This window comes from Pongo pygmaeus, chromosome 18 (assembly GCF_028885625.2).
Source record: "Pongo pygmaeus isolate AG05252 chromosome 18, NHGRI_mPonPyg2-v2.0_pri, whole genome shotgun sequence".
NCBI lineage: Eukaryota > Metazoa > Chordata > Mammalia > Primates > Hominidae > Pongo > Pongo pygmaeus.
The window spans coordinates 51,078,403-51,095,492 of record NC_072391.2 but is presented as its reverse complement, the minus strand read 5'-3'; the positions used below and the strand labels follow the sequence as shown (position 1 = coordinate 51,095,492).

Sequence of the window (17,090 nt, the reverse complement as noted above, 5' to 3'; positions counted from 1 at the left end):
TCCCATTTTTGAATCTGTCCTCTCCTTTTACTGATGTAAACTCATTAAATGGCATGTGGTCCCTAGCATGGGCGCTTCATAATTACTTGACAGCTATGCTCTAGTTTCATGGAGTAGCTTAGTTCATAATAATGGTGAGCAAACATCAAATGCGATTTGAAAGATATTTTTATCCACTGACTAATCCAACATAGGATATTCTGCTACTTTACTTGCTAAATTTAAAAAAAAATTATTTATTTATTTATTTGCAGAGTCTTGCTCTGTTCCCCAGGCTGCAGTGCAGTGGGTCCCTTCATAACTCACTGTAGTCTGGAACTCCCAGGCCCAAGTGATCCTCCCGCCTCAGCCTCTCAAGTAGCTGGGATTACAGGCGGATGTCACCATGCTCAACTTGCTTCCTAAATTCATAATACGGTCTTTTCCCTAAAGATGTACCATGCTAAGTAAAAATCATCAAATATTTTCTAAGCTGATTTCTTAATTATTTTTAAAAGTTGTAATGCAATAATAATTATCTATTATCCAGAATTGAAAGTAAAGTCAGTTTGGGTACAAATCCTTTTGTGTTTCAACAAAACCTCTGGAAGAAAGTCGTTGAAAAACATGAAGTGTCATACAAATATAAGGTAGTATACATTAGTCATAGAAGATAATCTTATTTTACCCTATCAAAAATTGAGGGACTAAAAGGACAGAGAGTACTGTTCTCTGTTTCAGAGTAATATAATGTTCTCACAAAAATTATATTTGTTCTTAGGAAGTAACAACATTAAACATGGCAACCACTAAAGAGATGTCTCATCCTCTTTTTTTAAAAAAACTATAAAATGTAAAACAACTTAAGATCTTTTTTTAATAGCAAGGCTGTCAACCATAGGTTAAATAAGAGTTGAGATGACATACAGCCCTTCTTTTTAAAACCTGAACTATTTCTATGATATTTCCTAGGACAAGATTGCTATAGAAAATTCTATATGGGGAGGTTGGGCACAGTGGCTCTTGCCTGTAATCCCAGAGCTTTTGGAGGCCGAGGCTGGAGGATCACTTGAGGCCAGAAGTTTGAGACTGGCTTGGGCAACATAGCAAGACCCTGTCTCTATAAAAAATAAAGAACAGATTTTAAAAAAGGGAAGTTCTATATGGAGATGTAGCCTAGGGAAATGCAATACCAGAAAAATCAACATAAACCTCATCTTTCTATATGTGCTTAAAGGATAATCAAATACAAGTGGGTGACAATAATGACAAGTAATGTAAACAAATTAAATTACTTTTTAAAATATAATAACAGATGTTGGCTAGATCCTTTCTTCTTCCCATAGTTGCATATGTAGGATCTCATGATCCCATTAGGGGCTCATACCAACAGCTCCTGGAGGAGGCCTTCTCTCTCACAAATTTCTGCCCCTTGGCATCAGTACTAGGCCACGAACTCCTAAGGGCAGCCAGTCCCAAGCCCCAGAGTCCCTCCTGTCATCCAGAGTTGATAAAAGGCAGGAAAGGATACTGTTATCTCTTTAATTCTTCCCAGAATTCCATAAGGGGTCACTGCTGGGGATCTTGGGTTGGTATTTCTGGGAAAAGGGAAACATCTATTTCATAGTCTTTCTCTTTCCCCAAGGACGCAGTACAAGGCTGCATGCAGAATGGTAGGAAAGCTGGCTTCCCACACCAGAGCCCCTAAGGGGAGGATGCACCAAGGTGAGCCCACCTGGCCCCCAGGGAAAGTCAACAAAAGCCTGTGCTTTTTAGGGTGATTCTATATTTAACTTTTAAAAAGGGTCTTCTACACTGTTTTCCAGAGTGGCTGCACCATTTTACATCCTCGCTAGTAATGTATGAGGGCTCCAATTTTTCTCTATCCTCATCAGCACTTGTTTTTATCTGTCCTTTGTAGACGCAAGTTTCTAGGAGAGCACTTAATAAAATTTTAAGTATCACTGCTTTACAAAATAATTGTAAAAGGCCATCCCTGCTTATTAAAAGCTTTGAAGATCTGAAGTGATTCTGGAATTCTAAAGGGTGATGTGACATCAAGAAGTAGAGATCTCTTTCCATGAAACTGTCCCTAAGTGGCAACGCCTGTGCTGCTTTCCTCACAGGTTTCTCCACTTCTCTAGAAGGTCGCGCAGGTGCTAGGAAGGTAACCTGCAAACACTTCCCAACACTTTTGAGATGAACAGAAAGTGGAATTACTTTGTACAATAAGCCAAGCATGAAAGTATCAGGTGCCCAGGAGGAGGCTCTCTAAAATCCAATTTGGCATCTTGATAGCTGAGTCATTTGAGTTTATAAATGACAGTCAAGTGTGTATTGTGGCCAGGCACAGTGGCTCATGCCTGTAATCCCAGCACTTCAGGAGGCCGAGGTCAGAGGATCACTTGAGCCTGAGCCCAGGAGTTGAAGACCAGCCTGGGCAACATGGTGAGACCCAGTCTCTACCTCTAAGTGGAAAATAAGAATAAGGAGGCTAAAGTGGAACGTATATCTTTGCTGAAAACTTGATAAACATGCATTTAGCTTTACAACAGATAAAAGGACTGCTGGACACTGTCAACGCCTTCTCCCAAATCTTCTCCCAACCAATTGCCTTTAGGTGGTAAAAGCAGGCATTCAAGTAGAAAGCTGCTGTACCTTTCCTCGGGTGTTTGAAACAAAATGTGACCAATCATCTGGCCCAAAGGAAGCCCCTTCTGGGGCCTATAAACAGTTTGAATGAGAGGCTGGTGGCTTGCACGTTTTCTGAGAGTACAACCTGTTGATCGCAAACTAATCACCCAGGTCCCAAGGGATGCTGGGATGCATGGAGTCTTGTGAGGCTGTTCAGGAGCCTTAGAAGTAGATTGGACTAATAGGTTGTCCCATTTCCAACTCCATTCTGACCATTTCAGAGACCAACTAGAAGAGGAAAAACACAAAATCCAATGAATTTTATAGATCAGCTCTATCCTATGCTTGGAGAGTAGGGGAAAGGGGAGGGGGTATCCAGTTCTAAAATCATTAGAGAAAGCAACAGTTAGGAAAAATCAAAATTATACTCACAAACCACTTAAATGGAACACAAATATTTACCTGTCACTTTGTAACCCACTATATCGCTTTCAGTATGTGCAATACAGCTAGGTTTTCTTCCATCATTAGAATAGATGCTTCCTAGGTTAAGCACCAAAGGAAGTAGTTTCCTTATGTTTAGGGGCCTCATGTTGTACAGAAAAGAAAAATCCGTAACCAACATATTCATGGTATGGAATCATACTCAGAACAGGAAGACACCACCCTCTGAGAGGCATGCACAGACTTCCTGACTCCTGTTTCACACCTACTCCAAGGCAGGTGCTCACGGAATAGAATGGCAGGGAAAAAACTATTTAAATTGTGGTTGCTATTCCTCCCTTGCACTTTCTCTCATTTAATATAAGCTAGTTAAAAATATGTATAATGCAATTCACTGAAATCAGTCTCAGAAATCCAAAGTTTGGCCAACAGTCATCTTTGCTGTAAGACCACAAAGGAGGAGACTCAACTGATAAAGAGACTTAAGATCCCAGAATTCAGTAATTAAATTCACAAGATTAGAAAAGGTCTTGGAATAGCCAAACTCTGAAGTGAAAAGCTCTTTAGAGCTCATCTAGTTTAAACCCCTCATTTTATAGCTGGGGAAAATGGGGCCCAGAGAAATAAAGTAACATATCTAAGATCACACAGCTGATGAGTGGCAGGTCCCAGCTCAGAAAACAGACTTTCTGACTTCTATTTTATGTTCTTAGAAATTCTGATAAATCAAAGAAATACCTTAAACGTAAAAATATGCCCAATGGTTCCAACTTCACTATTAATCACACATTATACCAATTAAAATGCAATATATGGGTGATTATTACCGTGCTTTAATTATATTGTGTTGTCTAAGACATACCGATGGACATGTGTTTTGGAAAATCAAATAAAACCACAGGGTTGGTTGTCACTGGCTCTATTTCTTTAATTTACATAGTCTCAGCTTGCCTTTGGAGAATTTACAGACTAAAGCAAAACTGTCCCTAGAGACACTGTGGAAACAGTTCTTACAACAGAGTTACTCTCTTTGTTGCTGCAGTCACTTATAATCAGAGCAATCAAAATGTTAGTATGACTCCACAGAATTACATGGCAACGTCGGTTGGACCAGAATGTCCCCTGCTTAGTGGTCCTAGGAATCACCATTAGCTGAGAAAACTATCCAGAATCCAGAATCTGACTTGAGCCCAAACGCCAAGAAGATCTCCCCCCTCATAAATATATCAGTTCTCCATTCTCTATTTCAACTCTCCTGTTTTTCTTTGAAATGTGAGTATGACTTCTGTGCCTGTTGACCATTGGAATATACTTGCTTGTTTGCTTTCTCCTGTTTTTCTCAATGCAATAACTTGAAATGTCAACATGAGGTGACAAGTAAATCCTCAGTCAAAATAAGTTTGCAACCAAACAGAAGAAAGAAAAGAAAAGCCATATAAAAAATCAGCTGTAGAGGCAATCGAATGGTGGCCAAACCCATGGCCAAAGCTCTAATAGAGTATAAACATTTATCATCATTTGAGATCATTCCTGTTCTCTTATTCAGCAGGCTGCATGCTGGATCCTTTCCTCTGGAACTCACCATTTGCCCTGATTTTATGTCTACTGCAACAAGTAGGCAACGGAAGATCACTGCTCACTGTCTGCATATAGACTCTGGCCTCGTTTCTCAAAGCCAGAGGCACCTACACAAAGAATGTCTGTCAATCCAGAATGGCGAAGAACCAACTGTGCTGGTTTTTAACATTTCCCTGTGGGAATGAAACCTAGCAAATTAATGATATCCTCTGCAATGAAGTATGGAGAAAACCCACTTTTCCATTCTTACTTGCCACAGAGCTTGGGGAGAATCCAGCCAATTAATGGTACAATCTCTATTAGAGGTGAAATGAAGGTCAGTGAAGTTATAAATATAAAAGAGGACAATGCCTACTGGCCAGCATCCATCTGCTTCCATGGTGTCTTTAATAACTGTTCAGGGACTACCAAGCAAAAAATGTGCAGTACCACATTCCGAGAAACCCACCATTTTAAGTAGCTTCCTGATTTTCACTATAAATTCTACTCTTTCCTTTCTTGATTTGGTTGTGTCAGCCCTATGACAGCTTGTCTCCACAGGACCTAAGCTGGGAGAGATGAGTTACAAACCCAAATCCCAGTGTTTGTTACGGGGATTTATGCATTAGGTTCTCTGAAACTTTACCCGGAAAGTCTTCCCCATTCCTCTGCTGGGTTTCCGGAAGAGAGAAATCCCCTCTACAGATCTCCTTTTGACTCAGTGTTGGATACCGGCACATATAAATCCTGTCTAATGACTTCTGCCTGTGGCTGACAGGTTTTGGTCTTGGGTAAAAGCCGGGTTCTCAAAAGCTGCTTTTTGTTTATTTCTAAAGAGGATTTATTGCATGACTTCTTCAGCAAGCATCAGCATTCCCCATGATGGCTGTCAACACCCTTCACTTACTTGGGTGCTCCACATGGAGGGATCTAATTCATGCTGTCAGACCTGGGACCCTAAACATTCCAACATTTAGAGTTTAAAATCACATTGGGTAAAAATCTAAGGGCTCTGTTATGGAAGTTTCCTTTTTTGGAGGGAAAGGGTTACTTTCTTAACATAATCCACTCTTGAGATATAATCCTCTTGGTTTTCCTTTGATAATTTGTACAACTCAGGAGAAAGAAGTTACATACGTGGGGACTATGCCTTATTCCTGGTCATAAGAATTGGTTCAAGGATGGACATATAATTCAATCAGACTAATAGTAAGAAGGTGGGGCTTCTGAGAAACAAGGTGTTTCCTCTTCATAGGAGTTGCAGTGTGAGGGTAGATGTGATGTCTACGGAGCTACAACCGTCCTGCAACCAGAAGAAAAGAGGCTAAAGTTTCCAGGAGCCATGAGGAACATAAGAATGGAACCAACTGAGAGAGCTTGTGAGCAGTGAGATGGATCTTGGTGACATAGTTAATACCTGGATCAAGCTATGCCTGAAGGTAGTTAACCATGTACTTTTCAATTACACCAACCAACAAACTCTTTTTACGTAAGTCAATTTAAGTTGGGTTTTCTGCTTCTTATAAATAGAAGAACACTGAGGGATACCTAGATTCACTAAGTAGATGCTGGTTTATAGGCTAAGTCTCTGATCGAGAGGCCTACCTTCTCCTGCAACACAGATACACGGTACTGTAAAAATTGTGCCATCTTGAAGATGACAAGCAGACACTAGCAGAAGTCCTTTAATAGCTGATCCCTTTTGTAACCTCAAGCACCTTGCTTACTTTGTCAGTCATTCTCCTCTGTTGCTGTGTCTTCAACTGGTTTTTGTTTGCTTTTCCTCACTACTGCTTTTTGCCCTTGGCAAATAAATACACATGATCTTGACTCTCCCTTCTTGTGAAATGTCTCCCTTTCCCCATGTTCTGCTCTGACGCCACCCTAGAAGTGTACTTCCTTTCTCAGTCAAGTTTTCTGAAGGAGTGGTCTGCATCAAGCCTTTCCAAGGCCTCAGTTCGGCAGATGGTTACATAAAAGAGGGGCCTATGGACAAATCTATCCTAGGAAGTGCGCAAGACAGTGGCCCCATCTTGGACAGTAACAATCAACATGGGAATATTAAGGATTCTGGGAATTCTCACAATAATGAACACTATTTAATTTTCTATTATTTCCCAAATGTATTTGACTGTGGAAGTCACCTCCTGCTTTTATTATGCTTAATATCAGAATGATGGTTCATACTCATTGCCTTCCTTTCTCCCCTCTCATTTATTCACTCACCAATTTTTATAAAATATTTTTAAAATAACAAGTATAGAGAATAACATAACAGACACATTTGTAGCCACCAGCAGCTTTTTCCTAAAAAAAAAAGATCCAAATCAAATATGGCAAAAATATTAAGACGGACAGTTTCTGAATGTTCTATTTCTCTCATACCTCTCTGCCTTATAACACGTCCCCTCTGTTTTTGTATACTGCACCTCCTCCCCGCCCCGCCCCTTCTTTCCTTGTCTTTCTTGGTCTGGCAAAATCCTATCCCTTCTTCAAGATTTGACTTAGCCATTATTTCTGCCAGGAAACATTTCCTGATTTCTCCTATTCCCCAGCCTATCCAGGTTTTGTGGTCCTGATCTGATCTCCGATAGTACCCTGAACATACCTGATATGGTTTGGCTGTGTCCCCACCCAAATCTCATCTTGAATTGTAGTTCCCCAAATCCCCATGTATTGTGGGAGGGACTCAGTGGTAGATAATTGAATCATGGGGGCAGTTACCCCCATGCTGATAGTGATTGAGTTCTCATGAGATCTGATGGTTTCTCTTTCTCTCTCTCTTTCTTTCTCTCTCTCTCCTTCTTTCCTTCTTTCTTTCTCTCTCTCTCCTTCCTTCCTTCTTTCTTCTTCTCTCTCCTTCCTTCCTTCTTTTTCTCTCTCTTTCTCCTTCCTTCCTTCCTTCTTTTTCTCCCTCTCTCTTTTCTCTCTCTCTCTTTCCTTCTTTCTTTCTTTTTTTTCTTTAGATGGAGTCTTGCTCCACCCCATTGCCTGGAGTGCAATGGCACAATCTCGGCTCACTGCAACCTCTGTCTCCTGGGTTCAAGTGATTCTCTTGCCTCAGCCTTCTGAACAGCTGAGATTACAGGCACCCACCACCATGCCAGGCTAAATTTTTTTGTATTTTTAGTAGAGATGGGGTTTCACCATGTTGACCAGGCTGGTCTTGAACTCCTGACCTCAGGTGATCTGCCTGCCTCGGCCTCCCAAAGTGCTGGGATTACAGGTGTGAGCCACCATGCCTGGCCTGAGATCTGATGGTTTTATAACGGGCTTTTCCCCCTTTTGCTCGACACTTCTCCTTGCTGCCACCATGTGAAGAAGGATGTGTTTGCTTCTCCTTCTGCCATGACTGTCAGTTTCCTGAGGCCTCCCCAGCCCTGTGGAACTGTGAGTCAATTAAACCTCTTTTCTTTATAAATTACCCAGTCTCAGATATATCAGCAGCATAAGAGCTAACTAATACAATACCCCTATCAAAAGAGAGTGATCCTCATACTCTCAGGTAATTGTTTACTCACTAATCTCCCTTACTAGGCTCCAAGTTCCTTAAGGATAGAAACCGCCTTTTATTTCTGCATCCTCAGAATCCTGCATAGTGCTAGGAATATCCAAGATTAAAATGTAATGTTTCTTGAATGATGAATGCTCCAGTGTTACTCAGTGGGTCTTCCCTACACCTAATAGAAGAATAGAGGCCAGTCACCAAATTTCTTAAATATGATGTTGTCACGACTTCCATATAGTTTATCCAGTCACCACCTTTCCTCTTAGGATGCTGTCTCCACTTTTATTTTTCCTTCTAAAAGTAACTGAATCAGTTAGGATGTGTCCTGTTTCAAGCAGGAAAAAACCAACCGTCAAAAGATGAAACCATCGGGATGCTTCTTATTGAACCAGAAGTCTGGAAATGGGAGGTTTCAAGGTTGGTCATTGTGGACCCAGGCTCTTTCTATCCTGCTTCACCAACATCAATGTAATCACTTTTGTCCTCCTACCCGTCACCTCGTGGTGGCTGCTAAAGCCCCAGCATCATGTCTTGTCACTGTGTGCAAAGGCAGGAAGCCTCTGAAAGGGCAGAGAATCAGGCTCTTTTGGCAAACATGAGGCTCTGTCTTTTTACCAAGAAGAAAATCCTTCCCAGAATTCCCCTAGTGGACTTGGCCTTGTGTCTCACAGGTCAGAACTTGTCACACAGCCCCTGACTTGCAAGGGAACCTGGGAAAATGAGCATCCAGCAAAGGGGAACAGGAATTCGATGACTGGCTTAACCCAAGCATGATTTACCATCTCAGGCTGGCAGACAGACCCATCTTCCCCCAAATCAAGAGACCTCTATGCACCAGTTAAATAAAATTTGGATTCTCTCATCAGGGGTGAAGGAGGCAGAGTAGGAACTGTGTTTCATATTCACGGTCATCTCTGAAAGTTTTCCTCTTAATTGCTCCATGGCATCATGTTTTATTTTAGTAAAGTTCAGGCCACAGATAGCAGACAAAGCATGCCTGCCAGCATAACACTGGTGTGGCTGCCAGGGTACCTGGCTGTGAAACCAAAATATCAAGTTTCTAGCCCCGGGTTTCTCACTAGCCAGCCATGGGTTTCTGGTGAGCTCCCGATGGTGTCTGGGTTTAATGTTCATTAGCTCTCACATGAGGTTTCCTCAGTGGTATCGTGTGGGCTGACGAATGACTTTTAAAATGGCAAAAAAGCTTTCCCTCACTTAACTGCTTATGTTAGGCATCTGTTGGTATTTTTTAAGGGAAGAAAACATTCATTCATTGGCTAGTTACCATGCATCTCCCTGGTGGCAGCTGGGGACACAAAGCCAGTTAAGACAAATTCTGCCCTCAATGGGCTCACTGTTTGGTGAACGAGACAATCATATACACAAATAGCTAAGTTTAACATGATAATTGCAATGCTGAAGATCTGGAGACAGTGCCATGGTCTGGGGTGTGGGCAATTCTCTGGGAAGCAGAAAAGGATTCCAACAGGGCCACTGCATACAGCAGTACAGGCTGTTTTCCACATGCTGCATGGGTATATGAGGAAGCTCTGGATACAGAGTAAAAAATACCTCTTAAGAGGAGGCCGAGACGGGTGGATCACTTGAGGTCAGGAGTTTGAGACCAGCCTGGCCAACATGGTGAAACCTGTCTCTACCAAAAAATACAAAAATTAGCTGGGAGTGGTACTGTGCGCCTGTAATCCCAGCTACTCGGGAGGCTGAGGCACGAGAATTGTTTGAACCTGGGAGACGGAAATTGCTGTGAGCAGAGATCGCGCCACTGTACTGCAGTCCGGACAACAGAGCAAGACCTTGTCTCAAAAATAAAAAACAAAACAAAACAAAAACCAGAAAAAAAAAAGGAGGAAACACTTGAGTTGACAGAAAGGAAGGGCACAATTTTGGAGACTAAGACATGGTAAAGAAGAAATCCCTGAGGCCAGGCCTGGTGGCTCACACCTGTCGTCCCAGCGCTTTGGGAGGCTGAGGCAGAAAGATTGCCTGAGGCTAGGAATTTGAGACCAGCCTGGGCAATATAGCGAAACCCTGTCTCTACAAAAAATAATTTAAAAATTGGCCTGTCATGGTGGTGCGTTCCTGTATCCTAGCTACTTGGGAGGCTGAGATGGGAGGATCACTAGAGCTCAGGAGTTGGAGGCTACAGTGAGCTACGAGCGAGCTATGATGGTGCCACTGTACTCCAGCCTGGGGCAACAGAGTGAGACCCTATCCCTTAAAAAAAATTAAATAATAAAAAGAAAGAATCCGTGGAGAGAACACAACATGAGCAGAGGAATGGAGACTGAAAAATACAGTGCATATAAAGTTTAAGAGACGCAGAATGTTCTGCAGCAGACCTACCATTGAAAGAAAGGGAGTGGGAGGGGGCTGTTCATAGAGGAAACAGGGAGAGGAGGCTGCAACGCATGTAAGGACTTTTAAAACCTGAACTTTTTCCTGTAGTTGGCAATTGAGAGCCAATGAAAGTTTTAAAGCATTAAAAGGAACTAGTTCCTTTAGAGGTTAGAGAGGCCAATCCCATTTGCAAATTAAATAACTACCAAATTGCAGCACTCCAAAAATTACTATGAACTTGGTTTATAAACACAAAGAGCTTATTATAATGCTAGAGAAATGACTGTCAACTGGGTTTCAAAGTTTTTAAGAAACTATGATAAAATGAATCCCTGTATTTTGTCTTTCCATAAAACTGAACAGGTTAGGGATATATCCCGTAAATCCCACAATTATTTAAAGCACAAAGCAGAGCTTTACTATGTTATCGCTTTTAAATAACACTTCACCAGATTCTGGTTCCTGAAATCACTTTTGGGAAAAATGCTTTCCTAAGTGACATCACCCCATTTTCCAAATAAAATGAAAAAAGAAAGGCTCATATTCAGAAGCAGCAGGCTACAAAAGGAGGATTGGTAGATCTTAAGAGCTTGTGATGGAACCCCTACTGCCTTGAGAGAAACAAAGAAATAAATTAAAAATATAAAACCCCCCAAATACACATAGTTGAGCTTAAAAGAGGTGGGCTGGTTTTCCCCAAATCCATTAATAATATAAATCACTGTATTTCATATTCGCGGTCATCTCTGAAAAGTTCCCCTCTTAATTGCTCCATGGCATCATGTTTTATTTTAGTAAAGTTCAGATTTTATTGCCAAAGACTAATGGGCATAGAGTCCCTGAAGAACTTGTTTTAAAACATCGACCAGTCAACCATAAAAGGGATATTAAAACAGCTACAGAGGCTAAATAAGAATTAAAAAGTATGGCCACTTATTTTTAAATTAGAATCCTCTTTCACATTTAGGAATATAATAAAATGTGTCATAAACTTTCTACTTTCGTTCCAAAGTATCGTTGTAAGAACCGACAGTAATACAGACACAATCTTTCTATGGTTAAGCAGTACCCATTAAAATCAAGTGCTGTTTTTAAGCATGATTGAAGACATTTTAAAATTATAAATGATTACAACGTCATAAAAACCTTCCAGGGAGACAAAGAGAAAAGTAGAAACAGGGAAGGATCTAAATGAATAGGGCTGCTAATAAACTTCTACCATCAATGGGTCAAAATTCCCAGGCTAAGCAGGGTCAAGTCTTACTACAGTCCTAGACAGAACTTTTAGTTCAACAGGCGTCTATAAAATGTGCTCAGATGAGATTTGTCTAAATCACTGTTGAATCTTTTTGTGTCCTTCCTTATGGAGTAGATTCCAGTCTTGAACCTTCTTCATGACCATATAACACCATTCATTTTATTATTAAGCTATGTTCTTGTTTGGTGTCAATGATTAGTGATGTCGCCCCATTTTACAAGTGGGAGAGTAGCCAGAGGGGAATAAACCTCCCAGTCTTGCCTCAAGTTCAACATGAGTGGGGAACTCAGGTCCTCAATACTCTAATAATGGGTTACAATCCTTGCCTTCATCTGCTGGGCAAAGAGGAGGGTAGGAATTGTTCATCCGAGAGGGAACAACCACTGTGATAAGCTAGGCAGGGCGCAATCACACACAGAATATGGAAATGACTTTTCAGGCTTCCTTCTGAAATAGGGCACCCGGCACGAAGAGAAAGATGGCTTTTCCCAACTGAAGTACTATCTGGCCAAATAGGACAGAGACAGGATGTTCAGCAGAAAGGAACCATCTTTTAGGAAACATGATCTCTGAAAAGACCTGAAACAGAGATCTCAGCAGAAATCCAGGTAGGTGCCAAGAAACCCACAAAAACAAAAAAGAGGCAGCGAGCTCAGGAGCGGGGTGGCAAAGAGGCCCATATGCCACTCTATTTCCAATTCTGCAGCACCTTCCGTTCCTCTAAACAGGCTTAAGCAAAAGCATCTTGAACTGGTTTAGATTAGTCCCCACCAGGCACATTTGTAAAGATAAAAAGAACATGGTTGTTTTCCTTCCTCCAAAAGGGGGTTGGGAGGAGAGGGGAGGAGTGTTCAGCCTGGTCTCATGGAGGAGAGAAACAAGAAGAGTCAAGCATGTTCTTATGCCCACGTTTACAAACAATTCTGCCAGGTTGCTTTGAAACTTCCAACGCTCAAAGTCGTCCTTGTAATCCTTCTTGGTTACAGAGGCAGAGAGAAGAAAGGTAAGGGGGCTGGGTGGAGGCAGAGAGAAGTGTGGTTTTCTTCCCCATCCTACAGTTCCTGGCAGCAACTAGCTTGTGTAAACATTCAGTAGCCCAACTGAACCCTATTTGAGAACAAAACAATTTCAGTTTTAAAGTGTTTGAATGACTTTAGCTAAATCTGAGGATGGGCCTATTGAATCTGGAGCTGTTCCCTTTCAACTCTGAGTGAAGGAAGAATTATGAGACTGGAGTTATTCAATGAGAGCTATCTGTCCTGGCACTCAATCAAAGGGATTAGGATTTGGAAAGAAAAGCCTACAGGTGATCCTCCAGGAAGCATACCAAGCAGTTATCAAAAACATACAAGTTCAAAGCAGCTCAATTTTCATATGTTAAATGTACTTGGATGCAGCCCCAGGCTCCTTTCTAGGTAAAAAATTGTGTTCAAGCTGTTTTGTGCTTGCATACTTAGCAGACAAGGGAATCAAAGCACGGGGTGCAGTGGTGCTGGGTCCACTTCACCCTCATGTAACATAGTAAATCAACCTTGTTTTCCTGGTGAAACACGATCTGATACTCTGTCCTGGCTTCTCCCAGCCATGATGGCAGAGACTTATTTACCTCATCAACGTGAAAGAGCTGTCACAGCACAAACCCCGTGAGGTCAGACACCAGCAAGAGCAGCTTAACAATTAACAGTGCTTATTAATCACGAGGCTTGGGTGTTGTTTTCCCAAGCACCATGATCTGGGTCTAACAGTATATTACCTACTTAATGGCTTCACTTGGACATGCTGAAAACAAGGAAAATAAGGACACATACTGAGATTTGGGTTACAGAAGAGGGTATGTTTTGGGTGGTCTTCCTACAGCAGTGAGTCATGAAGAAATACAACTTATGTTGCCAAGAAAATTCCACAGGGCACACACAAAAGGATACAACTCCCTCTGGGGTGCCCAAAAGGACTCTAGAAAAAAATGACTGTCTGATTTATAGGAAGAAAGCAAAGGGAGAAAATGAAAACCTATACTCAGTCATTAGAAATGTATGCAAAGCACTGCAGTCCCAGCACTTTGGGAGGCCAAGGCGGGTGGATCACATGAGGTCCAGAGTTCGGGACCAGCCTGGCCAACATGGTGAAACCCTGTCTCTACTAAAAATACATAAATTAGCCAGGTGTGGTGGCCGGCACCTGAAATGTCAGCTACTTTGGAGGCGGAGGCAGGAGAATTGCTTGAACCCTGGAGGTGGATGTTGCAGTGAGCCAAGATCATACAACTGCACTCCAGCCTGGGCAACAAAGCAAGACTCTGTCTCAAAAATAAAAATAAAATAAAATAAAAAGAAAAAGAAAAGGAAAAAGAAATGTATGCAAAGCATGTAAAAGCATGTGAAACACATCATACATGCTCAGTAAATGGCCACAGAAGGTAAGAGAAGAGACAGTGCCTGCCTCTGCTACATCCAGCCTCTATGAGAGGAAGGTCAACATAACAGCACCAGAAGACTTGGCCTGCCGCTGTCTGGTGTGAGGGCAGCAAGGGACCTACAATTGAAGTCAGAGACTACACCACGAGGCAAGAGCCTGGGTCTCTACTCACCCTTGCCAGGCTTTACTGGCTTTAGGACTCTGGAAAGCTACTCTACCTACTCAAATTTTAGTATCCTCATCTATAAAATGGGGATAAAATCCTACTCACCCAAATGAGTGAGTAGTAGCCAAGAGGCTACTAAGTGGTATTTATCGAATGTATGCTATGTATGCTATAAGGCACTATGCTATGCATGCTACAGGTATTACCTTAGCTCCAATAACACTATGAGGTCACTATATGTGACCTTTGAACAGTGTAGGGATTGGGGCACTCGACCCCCTGCAGGCTAAAATTTATGTATAAATTTTGACTCCTCCCAAATTTAACTATTAATAGCTTGCTGTTGACCGGCAGGCTTACTGATAACATAAACAGTCAATTAGCATATATTTTGTATATGTACACACACATTCTATACTGTATTCTTACAATAAAGTAAGCTAGAGAAAGAAAATGTTAAGAAAACCACAAAGAAGAGAAAATGTATTTACTATTCATTAAGTGGAAGTGGATCATCTTAAAGGTCTTCATCCTCATTGTCTCCACTTTGAGTAGGCTGAAGAGGAGGAGGAGGAGGAGGGAGTGGAGGGGTGGGTCTTGCTGTCTCAGAGGTGGCAGAGGCAGAAGAGGTGGAAGGGGAGGCAGGAGAGGCAGGCACACTTGGTGCAACTTATATTTTGAAAGATCCACATATAAGTGGACCTGCACAGCGTAAACCTGTGTTGTTCAAGTGTCAGCTGTATTAAGATTATTCCCACCTTATAGATGAGGAGACTGGAGTCTAAACAAGTGACTTGCTGAAAGTAACTCTACCAGTAAGTGGGAAAGCACAGATTGCCACCCAGGACCATCTGAATATAGAGTCCAAGTTCTTGCCGTCTACCCTATTCTACCTCCCCAACTACAATGAGTGTTCCCAAATCGGAGTTGCCTTTTATGATTAACATTCCTACTATCCTACTGGGTTCAAGACCCCAGTACCTGCATCCAATGCTCTCCCTCCCAACTGCTAATCAATTGCCAAATCCCATCACCTTGCCTTTGCAATGTCATTTTATTTCCTGCTTTATGCCGTCTGCCGGTGACTAGGTTGAAGGTTTCCCCATCTCTTGCCTTAACTATTGTAACAGGTCATTTTGTGTTTTCTTTCCTCCAACTCCCTGTTCATTCTACTCCTGAAGCTTGAAACACCACCTGTCTCCTTTGCTTACCACAGTCCTGCACATTCTTTCACGCCCAGGTCAAATGAAGCTTTGCTTGACCTCGACTGCTGCCTGCTCTGGCCTCTCAGAGCACATCAGCCAAGTGTCAGCTTAGCACACATGTCATCCTCCTTGGCGGTCTACTTAGCCATACCCCTTTATTTACCAACCCCCCTCACTAACTGAACTGTGAGTACCATGAGCACCATGCCTCATTTCTTTTCATTTTTATGGCACCTAGGTCTCCCAAAAATGGTTTTCTGAATTGGGATAAAAGAGGGAGGGGGCAGAAGCATATTTTAAGATTCTTTCCAGGTCAAAGACATTTGATTCAGATGATAAAACCAATACAAAGAAAAAACAACAAAACCCCTTATAATACTAGGTATTATGAAGTATGATGAGGCATAATGGGTTCAAACCTATGTCTTGGTGCCAGATGGCCAAGGTTAAACCCCTAGCTCTACCATTTACTAGCTATCTTACCTTGAGAAAGATTCCTAACCTCTCTAGACTTCAATTTCTTCACCTATAAAATAGGAGATAACAGTAGTACCTACCTATGAGTCTGCCTTAAGGATCAGATGAGATAATACATGAAGCATTTAGAATACAACTTGGCACATAGTAGGTGCTCAATAAATGGTAGATATGTTATTACATGGGTAGAATATTTCCTTTCCTTGCCATCTAAGATACTACCTAAGACAGACAGGAAAGAGAAACAAGCATTCTAGTCCATGTTCCCTCTTACAGATTAAAAAAACCCTTAAAAGTTGGATGTTGCAAACCCTGCTAGAATTTTTTCTTCACAGCCCAACTTAAGGCCCCAACGTAAAAAATAAAGCTGGCTCCTCCTGGCTTCTTATTGTCTTGGCACTGAACAATCAATTTCAAAGTACATTAAGTTATTTAACAGGTCACCAAGTAGCAGAAAGCTAAAAGTTTAACCATATTTACAAGGAAGAATTATATGAAAATATTTTTATTGATGCTATAAAAACCACCATTAAAAATGACTGCACTGAAAAGCTGAACATGTATGAAACAAATGGGCAACTCTTAAAATGTTACCTGGTTCCAGACAGTCCAAATTTTGTGTCTCATTAGCAAATAAGATAAATGACTTTGTCTGAAATGATGTTTTATAAATCCTATTAACAGGCTATAAGGGAGGCAATGGTTCCCAAAACAGGAGAATTAATTTTCTAAGTTCAATCCCCATTGTACACACAAAAATGTGGGGGTATCTGGGGGGCTTATTGCTTATGCTGTTTTCAGACTAATATACTAATAATACTTTCTAACAATTGCATTTTATACTTTTCAAAGTACCTACATATTCATTATCTCCCTTGAGCCTCACAACATGTCTATGAGGCAAACTGGGCAAATATTACTCTTGGTTTTTAAAAAAAATAATACTGAAGAGTAAAATGGCTTTACCAAAGTCAGTTTAAAGCAGAGCTAGGTTAGAATCTCGGCTGCTTCTTGACTCTTTCCACTATCTGTGGAGTTGGAAGAACCAGTGTTTATGATGGGAGGATGGGTGTATTTCTGTGTGCACAA

At 41.4% G+C, this 17,090-nt stretch overlaps 1 protein-coding gene across 4 annotated transcripts in view; it reads right to left on the bottom strand.

Moving 5' to 3' along the window:
• FTO (FTO alpha-ketoglutarate dependent dioxygenase) overlaps positions 1-17,090 on the bottom strand; it is a 408,367-nt gene that overhangs the window by 103,445 nt on the left and 287,832 nt on the right. The window lies entirely within an intron of this gene.